Source organism: Stenella coeruleoalba, assembly GCF_951394435.1.
Source record: "Stenella coeruleoalba genome assembly, chromosome: 9".
In the NCBI taxonomy this organism is placed as follows: Eukaryota; Metazoa; Chordata; class Mammalia; order Artiodactyla; family Delphinidae; genus Stenella; species Stenella coeruleoalba.
Window position 1 is genome coordinate 52,313,473 of NC_137155.1, and position 17,946 is coordinate 52,331,418.

General features: G+C 38.4%; 1 long non-coding RNA gene across 1 annotated transcript in view; it reads right to left on the reverse strand.

Moving 5' to 3' along the window:
- LOC307191397 overlaps positions 1-17,946 on the reverse strand; it is a 228,626-nt gene that overhangs the window by 84,349 nt on the left and 126,331 nt on the right. Inside the window, exon 2 of the long non-coding RNA XR_013829751.1 lies at positions 8,010-8,135. This is a non-coding gene — a long non-coding RNA (uncharacterized lncRNA). The remainder of the gene's footprint in view (positions 1-8,009; positions 8,136-17,946) is intronic.

The window sequence follows — 17,946 nt, forward strand, 5'->3', positions numbered from 1 at the left end:
ATCCAGAAACTGACACACACAGCAGTTAAGCAACTTTCCTTAGGTCTGTAAGCCAAGGCCTGAATTCCAAATTTCAAGTCATGTTTTCTATGTCTTTTTATATTGAGGCATAATAAATAGTCAGAAAAATGTGCATTTAGGAACATTATGTTCAGAAAAAGTGCACATATAAAGGTAAAGTTTAATGAATTTTCACGAACACCTGTGTTAACCTGAATTGAAATCAAGAAACAGAATATCCCTAGCACACCAAAAGTACCTCAATTCTTTTCAAGGGTGATCAGTATAAGAGATACATTTTTATAAAACATTTAATTCTGTGGTATTATCACCAATATAAATAACCTTCCCTTGAAGGGACCTTTAAATAGTCAACTATTTTACTATATTTAAAATATGATGTTATTTATAAAACATTTATTTGCACACAGCTCTTCAGGAACATATATTTAGATAGACTGATAGGAAAATACCCCCAAAATAACATCAATTGGTAGTAACCATTTAGAAAATTACTAGAAGTCTGTATAAAAAGTTAACATATTAATTGCTTTTAGCCATAAACATGGTTAGAATGCATTGACTAATGGGATTCACATCACTGGTCAAAGTAATTCTTAAGACATTATTAAGCATGATCAACAAAAATAAACTCAAAATGGATTAAAGACCTAAATTTAAGACTGGATACTATAAAACTCTTAGAGGAAAATATAGGCAGAACACTCTTTGACATAAATCTCAGCAATATCTTTTTCAATCTGTCTCCTAGAGTAAGGGAAGTAAAAACAAAAATAAGTAAATGGCACTAATCAAACTCAAAAACTTTTGCAAAGCAAAGGAAACTATGAAATGAAAAGACAACCCACAGAATGGGAGAAAATATTTGCGAACGATGAGACCAACAAGGATTAATCTCCAAAATTTACAAAGAGCTCATGCAGCTCAATATCAAAAAAAAACCCAGTCGAAAGTGAGAGAGTGGCATGGACATGTATATACTACCAAATTTAAAACAGATAGCTAGTGAGAAGCAGCCACATAGCTCAGGGAGATCAGCTCGGTGCTTTGTGTCCACCTAGAGGGGTGGGATAAGGAGGGTGGGAGGGAGATGCAAGAGGGAAGAGATATGGGGATATATGTATATGTATAGCTGATTCACTCTGTCATAAAGCAGAAACTAACACACCATTGTAAAGCAATTATACTCCAATAAAGATGTTAAAAAAAAAAAAACGGGCAGAAGACCTAAATAGACATTTCTCCAAAGAAGACATACAAATGGCCAAGAAGCACATGAAAAGCTGCTCAATATTGCTAATCATTAGAGAAATGCAAATCAAAACTACAGTAAGGTACCACCTCACACCAGTCAGAATGGCCATCATCAAAAATTCTATAAACAATAAATGTTGGAGAGGGTGTGGAGAAAAGGGAACCCTCCTACACTGCTGGTGGGAATGTAAATTGGTGCAGCCACTATGGAGAACAGTATGGACGTTCCTTAAGAACCTAAAAATAGAGCTACCATATGATCGAGTAATCCCATTCATACGCATATATCCAGAGGAAAACATGGTTCAAAAGGATACATGCACCCCAACGTTCATAGTAGTGCTGTTAACAATAGCCAAGACATGGAAGCAACCTAAATATCCATCAATAGATGGATAATGAAGATGTGGTACATATGTACAATGGAATATTACTCAGCCATTAAAAAGAATGAAATAATGCCATTTTCAGCAACATGGATGGATCTGGAGATTATCATACTGAGTGAAATAAGTCAGAAAGAGAAAGACAAATATCACATGACATCACTTAAATGCTCAGTCTAAAAAAAATGATACAAACCAACTTATTTACAAAACAGAAACAGACTCACAGACTTAGAAAATGAACTTATGGTTACTGGTGGGGAGGGACAGATTGGGAGTTTGGGACTGACATGTATACACTGCTATATTAAAAATAGATAACCAATAAGGACCTACTGTATAGCACAGGGAACTCTGCTCAATACTGTGTAATAAACTAAATGGGAAAAGAATTTGAAAAAGAATAGATACATATATATGTATAACTGAATCACTTTGCTGTACACCTGAAACTAATACAACATTGTTAATCAACTCTACTCCAATTAAAAAAAAAATTCTGATAAAAAAAAATCCTGGAGGCAAAGTAGGCAGGTAGGAATAGAGATAAAATAAGATTGGTCACGAATTAATAATTTTTGAAACTGGGTGATAAATATGTGGGGGTTCATTATATTATTCTACTTTTTTTATTTTGAAAATTTTTATAATAAAACGTAAGAAAAAAACCCAACATGGATGGACCTTGAGGACATTATGCTAAGTGATGTAAATCAAGTAGAGAGAGAGAAATAGTGTATGATATCACTTATCTGTGGAATCCAAAAAAGCCAAACTCATAATAACGGCATAAAATGGTTATTCCCAGAGGCTAGGTAGGGAGTAGAGGAAAGAGATGTTGTTAAGGGCACACACTTGCAACAAGTAGTAAATAAGTCCTAGAGACTGAAGGCACACTATAGTGATATAGACAACAATATGGTATTATAAACATCAAACTTGCTAAGAGACGAGATTTTCATTATTCCAACCACAAAAAAGAAATTATTATCATGTAACATGGAGGTGCTAACTATGACTACACTGGTGACAGTAATCATATTACATATAAACATATATAGTAATCATATTAAATAGTAATGTATCAAATTAACATGTTGTACACCTTACATTTACACAGTGTTATATATCAAATATATTTCAATAAAAAAATAAAAATTTAAAAAAGAAAAGATCAACTTGATGTTCCCCTCAGCTTGACTAGACTTTAGACAGGTATCTTCCTGACTGTAGAAATAAGACCAGAAATAAACTCATGCGTATAGGTCAACTAATATTTGACAAGGGAGCCAAGAAACCTCCTTGGGGAAACACAGTCTCTTTAATAAATAGTTCTGGGGAAATTGGATAGTCACATGCAAAAGAATGAACATAGGACTTCCCTGGTGACACAGTGGTTAAGAATCTGCCTGCCAATGCAGGGGACACAGGTTCAAGCCCTGGTCCCGGAGGATCCCACATGCCCATGCGCCACAACTACTGAGCCTGCACTCTAGAGCCCACAAGCCACAACTACTGAGTCCATGTGCTGCAACTACTGAAGCCCATGTGCTTAGAGCCTGTGCTCTGCCACAAGAGAAGCCACCACAACAAGAAGCCCATGCACTGCAATGAAGAGTAGCTCCCACTCGTAGCAACTAGAGAAAGCCCACACACAGCAATAAAGACCCAATGCAGCCAAACAATACATAAATAACATTTAAAAAAAATAAAGTGCATTTGGGTTTTAAAGATATTTCATAATACTCTATAAAAAAAGTAAAAAAGAACAAACATAGACCTCCTATCTTAAACCACGCACAAAAATTTACGCAAAATGGATCAAACACTTAAATGTAAGGTCCAAATTCGTAAAACTTGTAGAAGGAAACATAGGGGAAAAGCTTCCTGACGTGTCTTGGAAATGATTTTTTGGATATGACACCTAAAGCACAAGCAACAAATGACAAGTTAAACAAGTAGGACTACATTAGACTAAAAAGCTTCTGCACAGCACAAGAAAGGATCAACAAAATGAAAAGGCAACCTACAGAATGGAAGAAAATATTTGCAAACCACACATATGGTAAGGAGTTAATATCCAAAATATATAAGGAACTCGTGTAAGGAACTCAGTAGCAAAACAACAATCCAATTAAAAAATTGGCATAGGACCTAAATAGACATTTTCCCCAAGATATTCAAATGGCCAACAGGTACATGAAAAGGGGCTCAACGTTACTAATCATCAGGGAAATGCAAATCAAAACCATGTGATCTCAGGTCACGCCTATGAGAATGGCTATCATCAAAAACACAAACGATAATAAACGCTGGTGAGGATGGGAGAAAAGGGACCCCATGTATACTGTTGGTGGAAATTTATATTGGTATAGCTACTGTGGAAAGCAGGATGGAGATATGATCCAGCAATTCTACTTCTGCAATCCAAAGAAAACAAAATCACTATCTTGAAAAGATAACTGCATTCCCATGTTCATTGCAGAATTATTTATAATAGCCAAGACATGAAAATAACCTAAGTTTCCATCAACAGATGACTGAACATAGAAAATGTGAATAGGTACACACACACACACACACACACACACACACACACACACACACACACACACACACACAGGAATACTATTCAGCCACAGAAAGGAAATCCTGCCATTTGCAACCACGTGAATGAACCTTGAAGGCATTATGCTAAGTGAATTAAGTCTGAAAGTGTAAGACAAATACTGTATGATATCACTTCTTATATACAGAATCTTAAAAACAGAAACAAACAAGAAAACAAACTCATGGCTTATAGATACAGAGAACACACTGGTGGTTGCCAGAGGCGGGGAAGGGGGTGGGGACAGGGGAGTGGGTAGAATGTGTGAAGCTTGTCGAAAGGTACAAACTTACGATTTTAGGATAAATAAGTTCTGGGGATATAATTTACATCATGAAGACTATAGTGAACAATCTTGTATACTTGAACGTTATCTTAAAAGTTATCACTAGGAAAAAATTGTAATTATATGAGCTAATGTATATTAACTAAACTCACTTATGTGATCATCATTTTACAATATACACACTTATCGAGTCATTATGTTATATACGTTAAACTTACACAATGTTGTGTGTCGATAATCTCAGTAAAACTGAACAAACACTAAGAAAAAAAGACCTGAAAACTCTCTCTTTGAAATGTAATCATCACAAAAGCAGAGCTCCTATATCCCCGTCTCTGGGGAGTGTAAAATCCCAACTTTGATAATGCCAGTTACATGGAGGGCAGTAATCACATTGACCAACCTGCTTATCCAACATCATTTAGTACTCTTTCACTCCCTCACCCCAGTGCTTAAGAACTCTCTTAACTTTTCTTTCAGGACAGTTGAGTTCATTCTTTCTCCCCTGTTGCGGTAGTACTGGCTAAAGTCTTCCTTGCCTATTTACCTCCATCTGGTGCAATTTTTCTTTGACCAATGCCTACTGTATTCTAGGTAATAAACCATCACCTCAGACGTTGGGTATACTCAGCTAGATAACTAAGCAAATATAAATGAGCGTGATAAGCACAGTGTTCACATTTACACATGTGCTGTAAAAAAGAGCTATGGGAGATTTTGTCCCCCTCCCCATTTCTCCCCGGGGGTATGAGGGGCTTTAAGAAGTTAGACAGATTAGAAGACAAAACTGAACAATGAAAGATTCAAAAAATAAGTTTGCTTAGTATACATCATATGAAGGGAATTCTAGGCAGACGAAAACAGCATGAATGACAACATGGAGTTCATGATATGTCTGGGGAATAAGAGGTCAAGAGTTGCTCTAATACAGTGTAAACACGTATGAACCAAAAAGTGAGAGCTGGAGTGGCTGGAAAGACTGACTGCATTCAAGTATAAAAATAATTGTAAGTGATCCCTAAGTAGTCTGGACTCTAGGAATTGGGAAGTGAATAGGAGTGTATCAAAAAGTGATTAAATGCATGTTTTTGAATATTCTTCTGCTGGCAGTGTAAAGGCTGACGTGCTGGTAAACTGGATCTCCTGCAGGACATGGGTGGGGAAAAGCCCTGATTTGTAGAGTTTACAGATTTACCTGGTGTAAACACTCCCAACTGTGGCTGATTTCAAGCTGCCAATGGTTTAATAACAGGATTTCTGAATTCCTGAATATTTAACAATGTGTTCTCATGAGCCAGTAGTTTGCTCTAGAATATCACTGATGGCAAGGGAAAAGAATGGGCTTTGTCTAGGTGAAATAAACCATAAAGCCACTGTGAATGTGGATAGGAGGGAACTCGATCAAGGGACATTACAGAAGAAAAGCTAACAATCCGTATCAGAGGTATTATTCACATTACAAACAGCATTCTCTTTAAGGATCCTTCAAGTAGTCAACTATTTAAAGGTCAAATAATGTGTGTCAGAGGTCAAGTAATACACCCATGGTCACCCATCTTGCCAGTGGCAGAGCCTGGATTTGAACCCAGTCTGGCCGATTCCAGTGTCCCATATATAGGCTTATGAGCTCCACTTCTGCTCACCTGGAAAATGAACCTAATGCGATTGCTCTGATGATTAAGAAAATACACAACCAAAGCACCTAGGACAAGGTCTGATACCTACAAACATTTATGAAATTACAGCTAGTATTACTAATATTGTCATTACCATTATCCTTATTTTGCCACAGTCATCATGTTTAATTGAATTTGTTAGGAGTGATGAAACAGACAACCAGGAGGTGCTAATAAAGAAAGCAATTTTCTGTGCTTAAAAAGTTTACCAGCTGGAGAGAATAATGCATTTTAAATGCTGTGGGTTTCGAATTGTAAGTCTTAATCTTTTTCCCCCCAAGTAAAAACTAAATCTTATAAACAAATCTATGTGTCTTGGAATAGAGCCTTCTGTTATATCATCACAGTGAGTTTTAGTCTTGCCTGGTATTGCTAAGCCGTCTAACATTTCCCCATGTTAAAAGCTTAGATAACCGTCCTGTAAACAATCACACATTATTCTTTCCATCGTTCTGCTAACATCAGAAGTAGAATTAAATCTTGAATTATGCCGGTAATGATTCTTAATCATCAGGTAACTGAAAACTCTTTTAACTATGGAGTATTTCACAAGGGAGAAAGATACCAATGTCCAGCCCAGCTCTGACCACTGGAGATTATACGACCTGTTGTCCATGTCACACACCATTGGGTTTTGGCATCTATGCAAAGAGTTAGCTGTACCTCCAGTAAGATAAACCTTTTACTCTATATACAGAGCAAGAATCTTTTGGCCCGTAGCTTTATAGCCTCTGGTGCTTTGGACCCACAAATAAATCACTTATAAGATAGAAAATTTGGCAGAAAATTTTGGACTCTAGAATAGCCTGAAAACTATTTAAGTTTAAAAATTCAATAACTGCTACCAAACACACATGATGAAGATAAATGCATCTCCGGCAGTTTTCTCTGTTTGGTACACCAGAGAATACCTGAAAGACAAGGTCACCAGAGCTGGGACTGTGTTCACACTTTTTAAGTCCATGATAAATAAAATATCTTCACTCAAAATTGAAACACACATTCATGAACAAGAATCAACACATCATAAAGTACTGCTTCTGACTCTGAACAATTCATAGAAATAATCAATGCAAATCAATGCCAAAGAATACATGTCACATTGCTTACTGCAGGAAAATTGCTTCATAATATAATTACATTAGTTTTATACTCAGTATTTTTAATGTTTATTTCTCACCTTCAGTTTCAGCCTTGGCATGTATATTCTCACTGTGAAAGCGAACAGTGAATTGTTCGTTGTTATTTTGTTCTGACCAAAAATATACATACTACAGCTTTCATAATAAAAATCTTAACTGTGTTTTGCATGTGAGCACAAAAGGGATGTTTGCAACCAAAGCGTGATGTTCAAAGGAAAAGATTATTTAAATCCTCACACAGAGGGCAAGCTGAATTTCTTTTCTAGGCAAAGTCTTATGTGGAAGACTCAAATATTTGCCCTAGCTCTGCAGTGAACTTTGAGTCTGTTTGCTCTCACATTGTGAGAATTATGTGAGATAGAATTTTATATGGCATCTGTTTGGAATCTCTTTCCCCTTATCCACCCCAACTTGAAATTTTAATTCAAATCTGCAGAAGTGATTTGCCAATTGGTTTCACACACACTGTGGTATGACGCTTCAATCCACCTTTGAATCTAATGTGCACCTCTTATGAGTGGATTGTTATGGAGAGGTGATTTTAAATGTAGCATATTAATGGAAATTTGAGGTACAGTAAGGCCAACAGGTCAGGAAAACAACTGCCATGGAAAATAGTAATAAGCTATTACTCACCCTTCCTAAGACGGGGAGCCAGGCCACGCCACGGGAGGACACACAGGGAAGCTCTGAGAGCCAGGTAGGTCGAGAGGCAGAGGGAGAGAGAGGAATTGTGGGCAAGGATCTTGATTGTGGCTTGCTCTGGAAGGAACAGGTGAGGCAAATAAGCAAGTTTAGGATTGGCTAGTTCAAATAATTTCAGTGGGCTCTGGGGCAAAGGGGCTGTCCCAAGTTGTCTCCTACTTGGCCTTGGGGGTCATTTGGGCAGGTGTGTAGTGGTCTGTAGGGACACAGCCCAATGGGTTGGGGGAAGTGGGCTCTGGATTGATTGGTTTATATTTGAAAACTAGTCCCCAGGAGGAGGACTCTTCCTGAGAAGGGGAGTGAGTAATGATGAAGGCAAGATGCCAAAGCAAAGTGATTTAGGTAGATTGTCTGGTTCTCCAGAATGAGGTATAACTAGTGTATGCATGGAGGGCAGATCTTAAACTATGATGCTTACAGAGGCTACAATGGTGGTCAAAACAAGAAGGACGACTTACTATAACACAATGGAAGCAATTTGCCTACGTGGTGGATGCTGTCGGCATCCAGGGCAATTGAACCAACAATCCGGTGCGGATCAGCTGCTAAGGGCTCACAGCTTTCTCCTCTGGAGAATTGCCCTCAGCCAGTGGTTCTCAAACTTCATTGTGCATCAGAATCACCTGGAGAGCTTGTTAAACCACAGATTGCTGGGCTCCACCCCCAGAATTTCTGATTCAGTAGGTCTGGGCTGAGGTCCAAGAAACCATCATTGCTAACAAGTTCCCAGGTGGTGCTGATCTGGGGACCATACATTGAAAACAACTGATCTAGACTGAAAAGTGTCACCTCTCCCAGGGATTCCTGGGAGGTTTCACCCTCCAGAGTCAATAACTGACTGAAATAGGATGTAAAAGTCCAGCTACCTTGCCGCAAATCAGAACAATTCTGTGGTGTGGTCCATTCTCCTGAAATCCACAGGAGATGAGACTGTGGCTAGCCTTCGGCTGAGTTTATCTTTTTACCAAGGTTCTTCTACTATCCCGTGGTGTTTCCCTCACTTCCCCACAGATTTCTGCTTAGTAAACCACTTGCACAATACACACAACTCAGTTTTTGTTTCTAGGAAACCCAACCTAAGAAAGCATATTTTGTCCAAAAGCATCTTTTTATTTCCGAATCTACATCCAAGAATTCTTTCGCCGTTTTAAACTTTTATTTACCCTCAATATTCCTATTGCTCCTCAAACACAGCAATGGATTTGAGAGTGGTCAGTAGTGATCAAAATGCTCAGAAGGATAGGAAGTATAAATAGGGGAAAAAATAAAGGTAATTATTTGGAGAATAGAAGGCAGAAAGGGAGATGAGTTAGTTATCCTTGTTAAGAGAATCCAGTGCCTACTTCCTGTTCGCATTGTTCTTACAAGGCAAATTAAAAAGACATGATACTGCCTTCTGATACTTTATGCTATAAAATATTGTCTGAAAACAAATTTACATTTTGGGAGGGGATAATTCATGCAGTGAGTATCATGGGCAGTGTTTTGATATCTAAACTAACTCCCCACAGCTGATTTGTTTCAATTAATAAAATGTAATTAAATTCTATGCATGAATTAATATGCATTTAATAATCTAAATATGTCAGACACCAGGCTAGCCACTTTCTCATACATCATTCATTCAATCTATTTAAGCCTTATGATTAAGGACTCCAAATAAGTTTTCAGAAAACAAAAGATATTCTGTGTATTTTTAAGAGCAAATATAGTTAGTAAAGAGCACAAACTCACATAGTATTGCTGTTTTCTTGTCAGTAATATAATAATGTTAAGTGATTTAATGAATTAATGTATGATTGAAGAAGAATTAATGTCATGCTTACAACTAATTTTGGCAAAACACTGCAGAATGTGGGACTACATTTCCTTCACCCTATTCTAAGCTTTTGAACAGAACTTACCACATTTAATTCTGACTTTGGAAGGAAAATGAACAAGTATTTTGGGCTTGTACTTTCTTATCAGAAACCAGAGCATGTGATGGGTGAGGTGGAAGAGTGTGAAAAAATTTGAGTAGATGTTTCTTAAATTATTATTAAGGACAATTCATGCAATGAATTCATGTAGTTCATGCATGAACCCAGGAGGCTCTCAGGCTTTGGTTTATGAGAGAGAGTGTTTTGGTCTCATCTGACTTTTTTTTTTTTCTTTTACGATGCAGCATGTTGTAATGGAAAGACTCCAATATCATTGGTTCAAATTCTGGCTTCCCTTCTTATTTTCTGTTTGATCTAAATCAAGTTATAGTTGTCTGGCTCTTGATCTTTTTATTTCTAAATTGATGATAATACTGTTCACCTTGATAGTGTGGTTGTGAAGATAAATGAAGTAATATATGTAAATTTCAATATACCATGGCCAAAGTATCACAAGTTCACAACAAATATTAATTTTTTTTACTTTTAATTTTATCCATACCTTCTTCTTTTTATTAACATATTCTGTACTCCAAACTAACTACTACTATCTGTAAACAAATTCTGCATTATCTAGCCCTTACTTCTCTTTAACCTCATACTTTTGAACTACCATTCATGAATTAGCTTCCCTCCCTGATTCTCTGAGGAGTGGTTTATTCCTCCTATGACATTGAGCCCACTTTGCCATATATTATTCTTACACAGATTATTTCTTCAATGTTATTGAGTGCAGTGTTTCATTCTACCTACAGTAGATGCCCTTTATATATGTCCCAGTTGAAATTATCTCATGAAATAGCATAACTATATTAGTAGTTGTCTGTCTGCCACACTATATCGTAAGCTCTTGGACTTATAATATGTATTTTGCCTCTATTTCTCTCTCTATTCCTCTCTATATTCTATTGTTCTCTATATTCCACCTCAGTGGTGTATTCCCACTGGTACTCTCACCTTTGCAACAATATGGGATTTTCCATTGTAGAGGCATATGTATTGAAGTCCGTGGTTTATCCTGGCAAATTCAGTGGAAATTTTAATATGTTTAATGATTTAACAACTAAAATCAATGCCTGGTAATCTGAAGGAGGGCCATTTGATAGGAAACCTTCAGACAATGATGGGAGAGATCTTATTGCTCTCTATCTTCTCTATGAGACAGTCATAGTTTATAGCGCCATAGGCTAGTAGATCCAAAGGGACCTGGAATCTCCGAGAAGTAATTTACAAGCTAGGCAAAGCACCCACTTGATCATTGGAGTTAGGGCTCCCAGGCCACCTCCTCTTAGCTGGCAACCCTTCTATCTTCCTCCTGAATGTCCTCAACCTCTGTAGCTACCCTTGCTGACTTCTGTTTAGTGGATCTGACTCTACTTCCCAGTGTTTCTCATCATGACTGGTTATCCTCACTTGGACCTCTTGATTGCTTTATGTTTTACTCCGGAGTGAGATTGATGTGTTTTTGATTCCATACTGATACCTAATTATGCCACAGTAGTTTCCATTCATCTTTTTCTAGTACTGACCATAGCCTGACTGCTCAATCCTTCTTAGATTTACAGTCAAAAGTGACATTTTTTTCCTAGGAAAATGACCCTGTAAAAATATGGATGAAGAAGACTTCCCTTTATTTTTCCACCCAAAACAAAACTTGTGCTGAATTATTCAGGTCCTTGTCATCATTTTGCCACTGCAGCTTATTTATTGTGTGTGTGATGTTGGGGAAGGGGGTGTGCTTTTCCATAGACATTTTAGGGAACAGGGACTCTAGGGGCCTCTACAGGCCCTCACAGCCTAGAACTCTAGAAACCAATTCACAGGCAAAATCTAAATCTAAATCTGTCATGTAGAAGCCACAAAGAAACACTGGGATAAAAATTTTGGAGACATGCTGACTATGGCCATGTTTTTGGAAAAACACCTGTAAGGAAGGCTTAGGCAATGTTGCGGGGTTTCCAAAACTGGAATGTTACTATTCCTCTAAGAACACTTAGAAATAAGTGGACAACATGTGTGGACATGTAATAGAGCCTATCTCTTGGCAGAAATGAAATCTAAAGCAGAAAATATGCTTTTTTTTTTGAGTAACATGAAACATATCAAAGTTTTCAACCCAAACATGACTCCAAAAGACTAGGCATCACACTGCTGGAGAACATGCTGGAAACGAATCTCCACAAGGGTAAGTAAAAAGTTCCCTCCACCAGACATTTCAAGCAAAAGAGAATCAACCCGCTCAAAGAGAATATGTTGCTGGGCTTTGTTAACATGAGCTATGCCAAGGCCAAGACCAAGGCCACACTCATGGAAAAAACATCAGGGATGGGAAGAGGGGGTGAGGAGAAGGAGATGGTGCTGTCATGCTCAGTGTTAAATTGTACAACCATTCCACAGAACAAATCTGGGCAAACAAGGAAAACATCACCAAATAAAACAAAGAATCCCGCTTAGGTGACCCCTCCCCACCCTCACACCCCAACTGCAACAAATAAAGTGACCAGTTTCTAATTCTGGATATTGTATGAGCATAAGCCCAAATGTTCTGGATCATTCTGCTTCCACTGTTCTGCTTAGCTTTGTCTTTGTAGACAGATTATCTGGGTCCCATCTGAACCTATAACTCTTCTAATAAACATGTACACACCAATCTCTGAAATGCAAACCATTTTCATGATCATCAGGGAAACGTGAACTAACAAGCTATTTTTCTATTTCATCTCATTAGCAAGAATTCATTGTCCCTTTAGATATAAATATGATGTTTGGGTAAAAAATGAAGGATTCTGTGACACACATATTTGTAAGTTATTTTTTCATCATGGTTGTTTTAAAATTTAATTCTATTTTTAAAGGAAAATAATGCAACCTAGCTCTTCATTGAAATATATTTTGTATGTCTTACAGACCAGGCTTGAATAATACATGAAAACTAAACTTTGCCATTTGTTTAAAATTTGAAATCAAGATTCATTTTACTTTCATCTCAAGCATTAGTAGAGGAGGCAAGAAACATCATTTTCTTAACTCCAAAGTTCAACCGCATGGCCAATCAAGGTTGATTGATTGAAGGTGTCAAAAAGAGTGGCAGCCAATATCCTCCAGTCCACTGACCTTGCGTTTCAGAAGACAGATTAAACCAGGCTGTCTCCTTCTAGATTCAAATGGATTGGAAAAAAAAAAATCTTTGTGCCTTGATCCATTATGGGGCTGTGCTTAATTGATCTTTCACTCATTACTGAAGCTGAACAACTTAGGGACACAGACATGAATATTTGCCTACAAAATGGTAAGCCAGGATAACAGTTCATCTCCAGCTTCGAAACAGAATAACAATGTAATAAACTAATGAAAACAAACTACAAGGAAATTATAAAACGGCCTCAGTCAAGCAGTATCCTATTCAATTACCAACATTTAAAAGTCACTGTGGAGCTCAAGGCATTTTAGGGCATGAGCCAACCATCTCCTTGCACGGCCCTGCAATAAAACCTTTCTATTCTCCAAACTCTGATGTTTCGGTGCCTGGAGCTGCGGACTTTTTTCCCTGTCAAGCCGGAGACCCCACAGCTGGTCCATCCTCTCTCCTCTCTGTAGGCCAGGGAGGGCATCATTTAGATCCGTGGATGAATTCCCTCCTATCAGGATCGTGCTTCAGGATCTTCCTGAACTTTCCCAGAAGCCTTCTGAAGTGAGTGCCCTGAGGTTCAGGCAACAATGTTAACTTGCTTCCTCTCCTCTAGCCCTCTGCAAGGGTGGTGTGTTTGAGGGTGGCAGTCTGAGGAGGATTTTCTCCTACTTTCTGATGCAGCATTGACGGACATAAAGGAGGGCATTTAGCTGATGGGTAAAGAGTGACTTTCTCTGATCGGCTTAGGGCTGACCTAGAGTTCAGACATGGACCCTGGCACCCACAGGGCTGGAGAAGCTGTGAAATAGAAGATGTGGCACGAGAAGAGAGTAGTGATGGAGGGGGGGCGGAGAGGAGGGCTGAGTCGTAGGCAGCCGAGGCTCAGCAGGGCATGCTTCTGAGATGGGAAGAGACCACGGTCATGGAAACCGGGAATGCTGCTGATGGATATTTGTGAGAAATGCCAACCATGCAAAGAAAGGGACCCTTTAGAGTGAGACTAGAGCGACATTGAGGAGAGGAATGCTGGGCCATAGTTAAAGGTACACAGACATGGGTACAGACTTGGAGAGGCAGAGTCGGGCATCTTAACAACGGCCATTTTTATGGAGATCCTCTCCTATGCCAGTAGCTTTGCACGATCGACTCCACTCCTCATCACTGCTCATGGAGGATGCAGTATCATTCCCAATTTCTGATGAAGGACACTGGCAGTGTTACTCAGTGGATCCACATCCATCCATCCATCCATCCATCCATCCAGATGTGCCTGGAGTTAGGAAAGTCCTCTCTTAGAGATTAATATTTAAGCCAAGACCTGACTGATGAGAAGGAGGCAGTCATGGGCAGATCTGGCAGAAAAACACCTCAAGAAAAAGGAATGGCAAGTGCAAAGCCCTAAGACAGAAATGAGCATGGCATGTTTGAAGAATGAAAGAGGGCCAAGCTGGCTGGTGGCCATGAGGAGAACGGTATCTGATGAGGTGAAGAAGTGGGTGGAAATCAAAGTGCACGACCAGCATGACACAGGTGTAGACCAATCAGAAAGGAATGGCTTGGCAGAGGCCAAATTATGCAGGGCCTTGTGGGTCATCATAAGGAGTTTGGAAATGAGAGTTGTTGTAATGGAAAATCACTGGAAAGCTTTAAAAAGAGGAGCAACACAATCAAATTCAGGATTTAAAAAGACAACTCTAGAGGACTTCCCTGGCTGTCCAGTGGTTAAGACTCCATGCTTCCATTGCAAGGGATGTGAGTCTGATCCCTGGTCAGGAAACTAAGATCCCACATGCCGTGTGGCACAGCAATGAATAAGTTAAAAATAAATAAATAAAAATAAATTATTTTAAAAAAATAAATAAAAATAAAAAGACAACTCTATAAAACAACGAGATACCACTACACCTATTAGAATGGCCAAAATCCAAAACACTGAAAACACCAAATGCTGGCGAGTAACAGGAACTCTTATTCATTACCGGTAGGAATGCAAAATGGTATGTAAGATGGTCTGGTAGTTTCTTACAAAACTACACGTACTCGTACCATACGATCCAGCAACTGGACTTCTTGGTATTTACCCAAATGAGTTGAAAACTTATGTCCAGACAAAAACCTGCACACAGATGTTGACAGCAGCTTTATTCATAATTGCCAAAACTTGGAAGCAACCAAGATGTCCTTCAGTAGATGAGTAGATAAATAAACTGGTACATCCAGACAATGAGATGTTATTCAGCACAAAGAAATGAGCAATCAAGCCTTGACAAGACATGGAGGAAACATAAATGCGTATTGATAAGTGAAAGAAGCCAGTTTGAAAAGGCTACATGCTGTATGATTCCAGCTATATGACATTCTGGAAAAGGCAAAACTATGGAAACAGCAAAAAGATCAGGGGTTGGGGGGGAAAGGATGAACAGGTGGAGCACAGAGGGTTTTTAGGGCAGTAAAACTATTCTGTATGATACTATAATGATGGATAGATGACATTTTACGTTTTTCAAAACAAAAAGTGAATCCTAATGTAAACTATACTCTCTTACAACAACAAGAGCAAACACCAATAGAAACTATGGACTTTGGGTGATAATGACATGTCAATGCAGGTTCATCAATTGTAACAAACATACAGCTGTGGTATGAGATGTTTATAGTGGGAGAGGCTAGGTGAGCATCGGGGCAGGGGTACATGGAAACTTTCTGTGCTTTCTGCTCAATTTTGCTATGAACCTAAAACTTTTTTAAAACATAAAGTCTGTTAAAAAAAAAAAAAGACCACTCTAGCTGCTGTGTGAAGAGTGGATTGTGTGGTAGCAAGAGAGGAAGAAGGGAAGCAAGTTAGACAGAATTTACAGTAAACTAGGTAAGAGATGTCAGTGGTTTAGACTAATATTTTGATGATAAACAAGGGAAGAAGTAGTCAAATTTGGGACATATTTGGAGGTAATGCTGCCAGAACTTACTGATGAATTAAATACAGAATTTGAAGGAGAAAAAAGAAAAAAAAGTCACTGAGAGCAGTAATAAGCTGCATAAATTGGTAATGTCCTATATCCATACATCTAGCAAATTTGCTGATATTTTTTCAGTATTTAATTTCAATATTATTTCCAATATTTAATATCAGTTTGCTACAATGCAACAATTCCTGAACATGACCAATGTTCAATGACTATATGTACTGTAAAACTTACTACGCTTTGGTAAAATAATGAGTTGTTTGCTACTTCAAGTTACATAAGACTTTTTTTTTTTTTTTTTTTTTTTTTGAGGTACGTGGGCCTCTCACTGTTGTGGCCTCTCCTGTTGCAGAGCACAGGCTCCAGACGCGCAGGCTCAGCGGCCATGGCTCACGAGCCCAGCTGCTCCGTAGCATGTGGGATCTTCCTGGACCGGGGCATGAACCTGCATCCCCTGCATCGGCAGACGGACTCTCAACCACTGCACCACCAGGGAAGCCCTACATGAGACTTTTGATAGCTGTATAATTTAAAATCATTTTCAGTGTCAATTTTTATTTTAAAAACAATTCTTAAATGTTTGAAGGTAAAATTCAGTTGTAAAATCATCACAAACAAAAACTTATTAGTGCTCTTTCATGGCAATGATTTTCCTTTATTTCTAGCAAATTGAAAGTACTCAATAACTTTTATCAAGATATATCTTAGTTGTGAAATTTATAAGAATTACTGGAAATTATGTGCTTGATAGAGGAGTAAATTGTGATTGGAAGGATTTATAATCTGAGCATAACATATTTACCACCAAATCACAAAGTTGACATACAATAAGAAACGTGTAGATAATATACCATGTGACTTTAGAATATCCTCCTCCTCAAATATCATATACAGGAACTTGTTCATTTGTTTCCTGTTATTTTATATTAAGAAAATGAAATTTCCCTTATGGGATCCTCAAGCCTTCTCAAGAAAGAGTGTTCAAATACTTAATGATGTGAGAGAGACAGACAGACAGAAAAAGAGAGAGAATATGAATGTTACTAATCTGCCTGTGTATGTGCTGTGCTGTACAGTCATCATACTAAATTTCATTAGCGCTAAAACAGCATCAATTCGGAGATACACTATTATTTTATGTGCCAATATTCAAGAAAAAATTCTGCCATATAAACTGTGACACAGTCCTAAGATACCATCAATTACAAGATGCATCCTGATTTCAGAGCTGTACAATGTGAAAAAGAAACATGAGATAAACTCTGGTAACTTCTTCCTGGTAACACAACGATGCTCTTCCCACAATGATTCCTGTGGCCAATAATAATATGAACAAGAAATATGCTACCCTGGCTTTCCTTTTACTTCATTCACGCCTCAGGTTCCTTTGAGGTATCATTCCCTTCATTATTTCTGAATGATAAGGTGCTCCAAAGTTCAGTCCTCAGACCCCTCTGCTATGTCTACTCTCACTCATAAGTGATTCTACCTAATGCTTTGTATTTAAACATCACCTATGTAGCGGATGAATCAGTCTTCAATTTGTAAGTTCACTTCCAACCTCTCCCTGACCTGTATTCCAACTGCCAAAATAATAATTCCACTGGCTATCTAAAAGACATCTCAGAATTCTAAATCTAATACACAACTCTTTTATTTTTACTTTTTTGTGTTGCAGTACGCGGGGCTCCCACTGCTGTGGCCTCTCCCATTGCGGAGCACAGGCTCTGGCCGCGTAGGTTCACCGGCCATGGCTCACGGGCCCAGCCGCTCCGCGGCATGTGGGATCTTCCCCGACGGGGGCACAAACCCGTGTCCCCTGCATCGGCAGGTGGACTCTCAACCACTGCGCCACC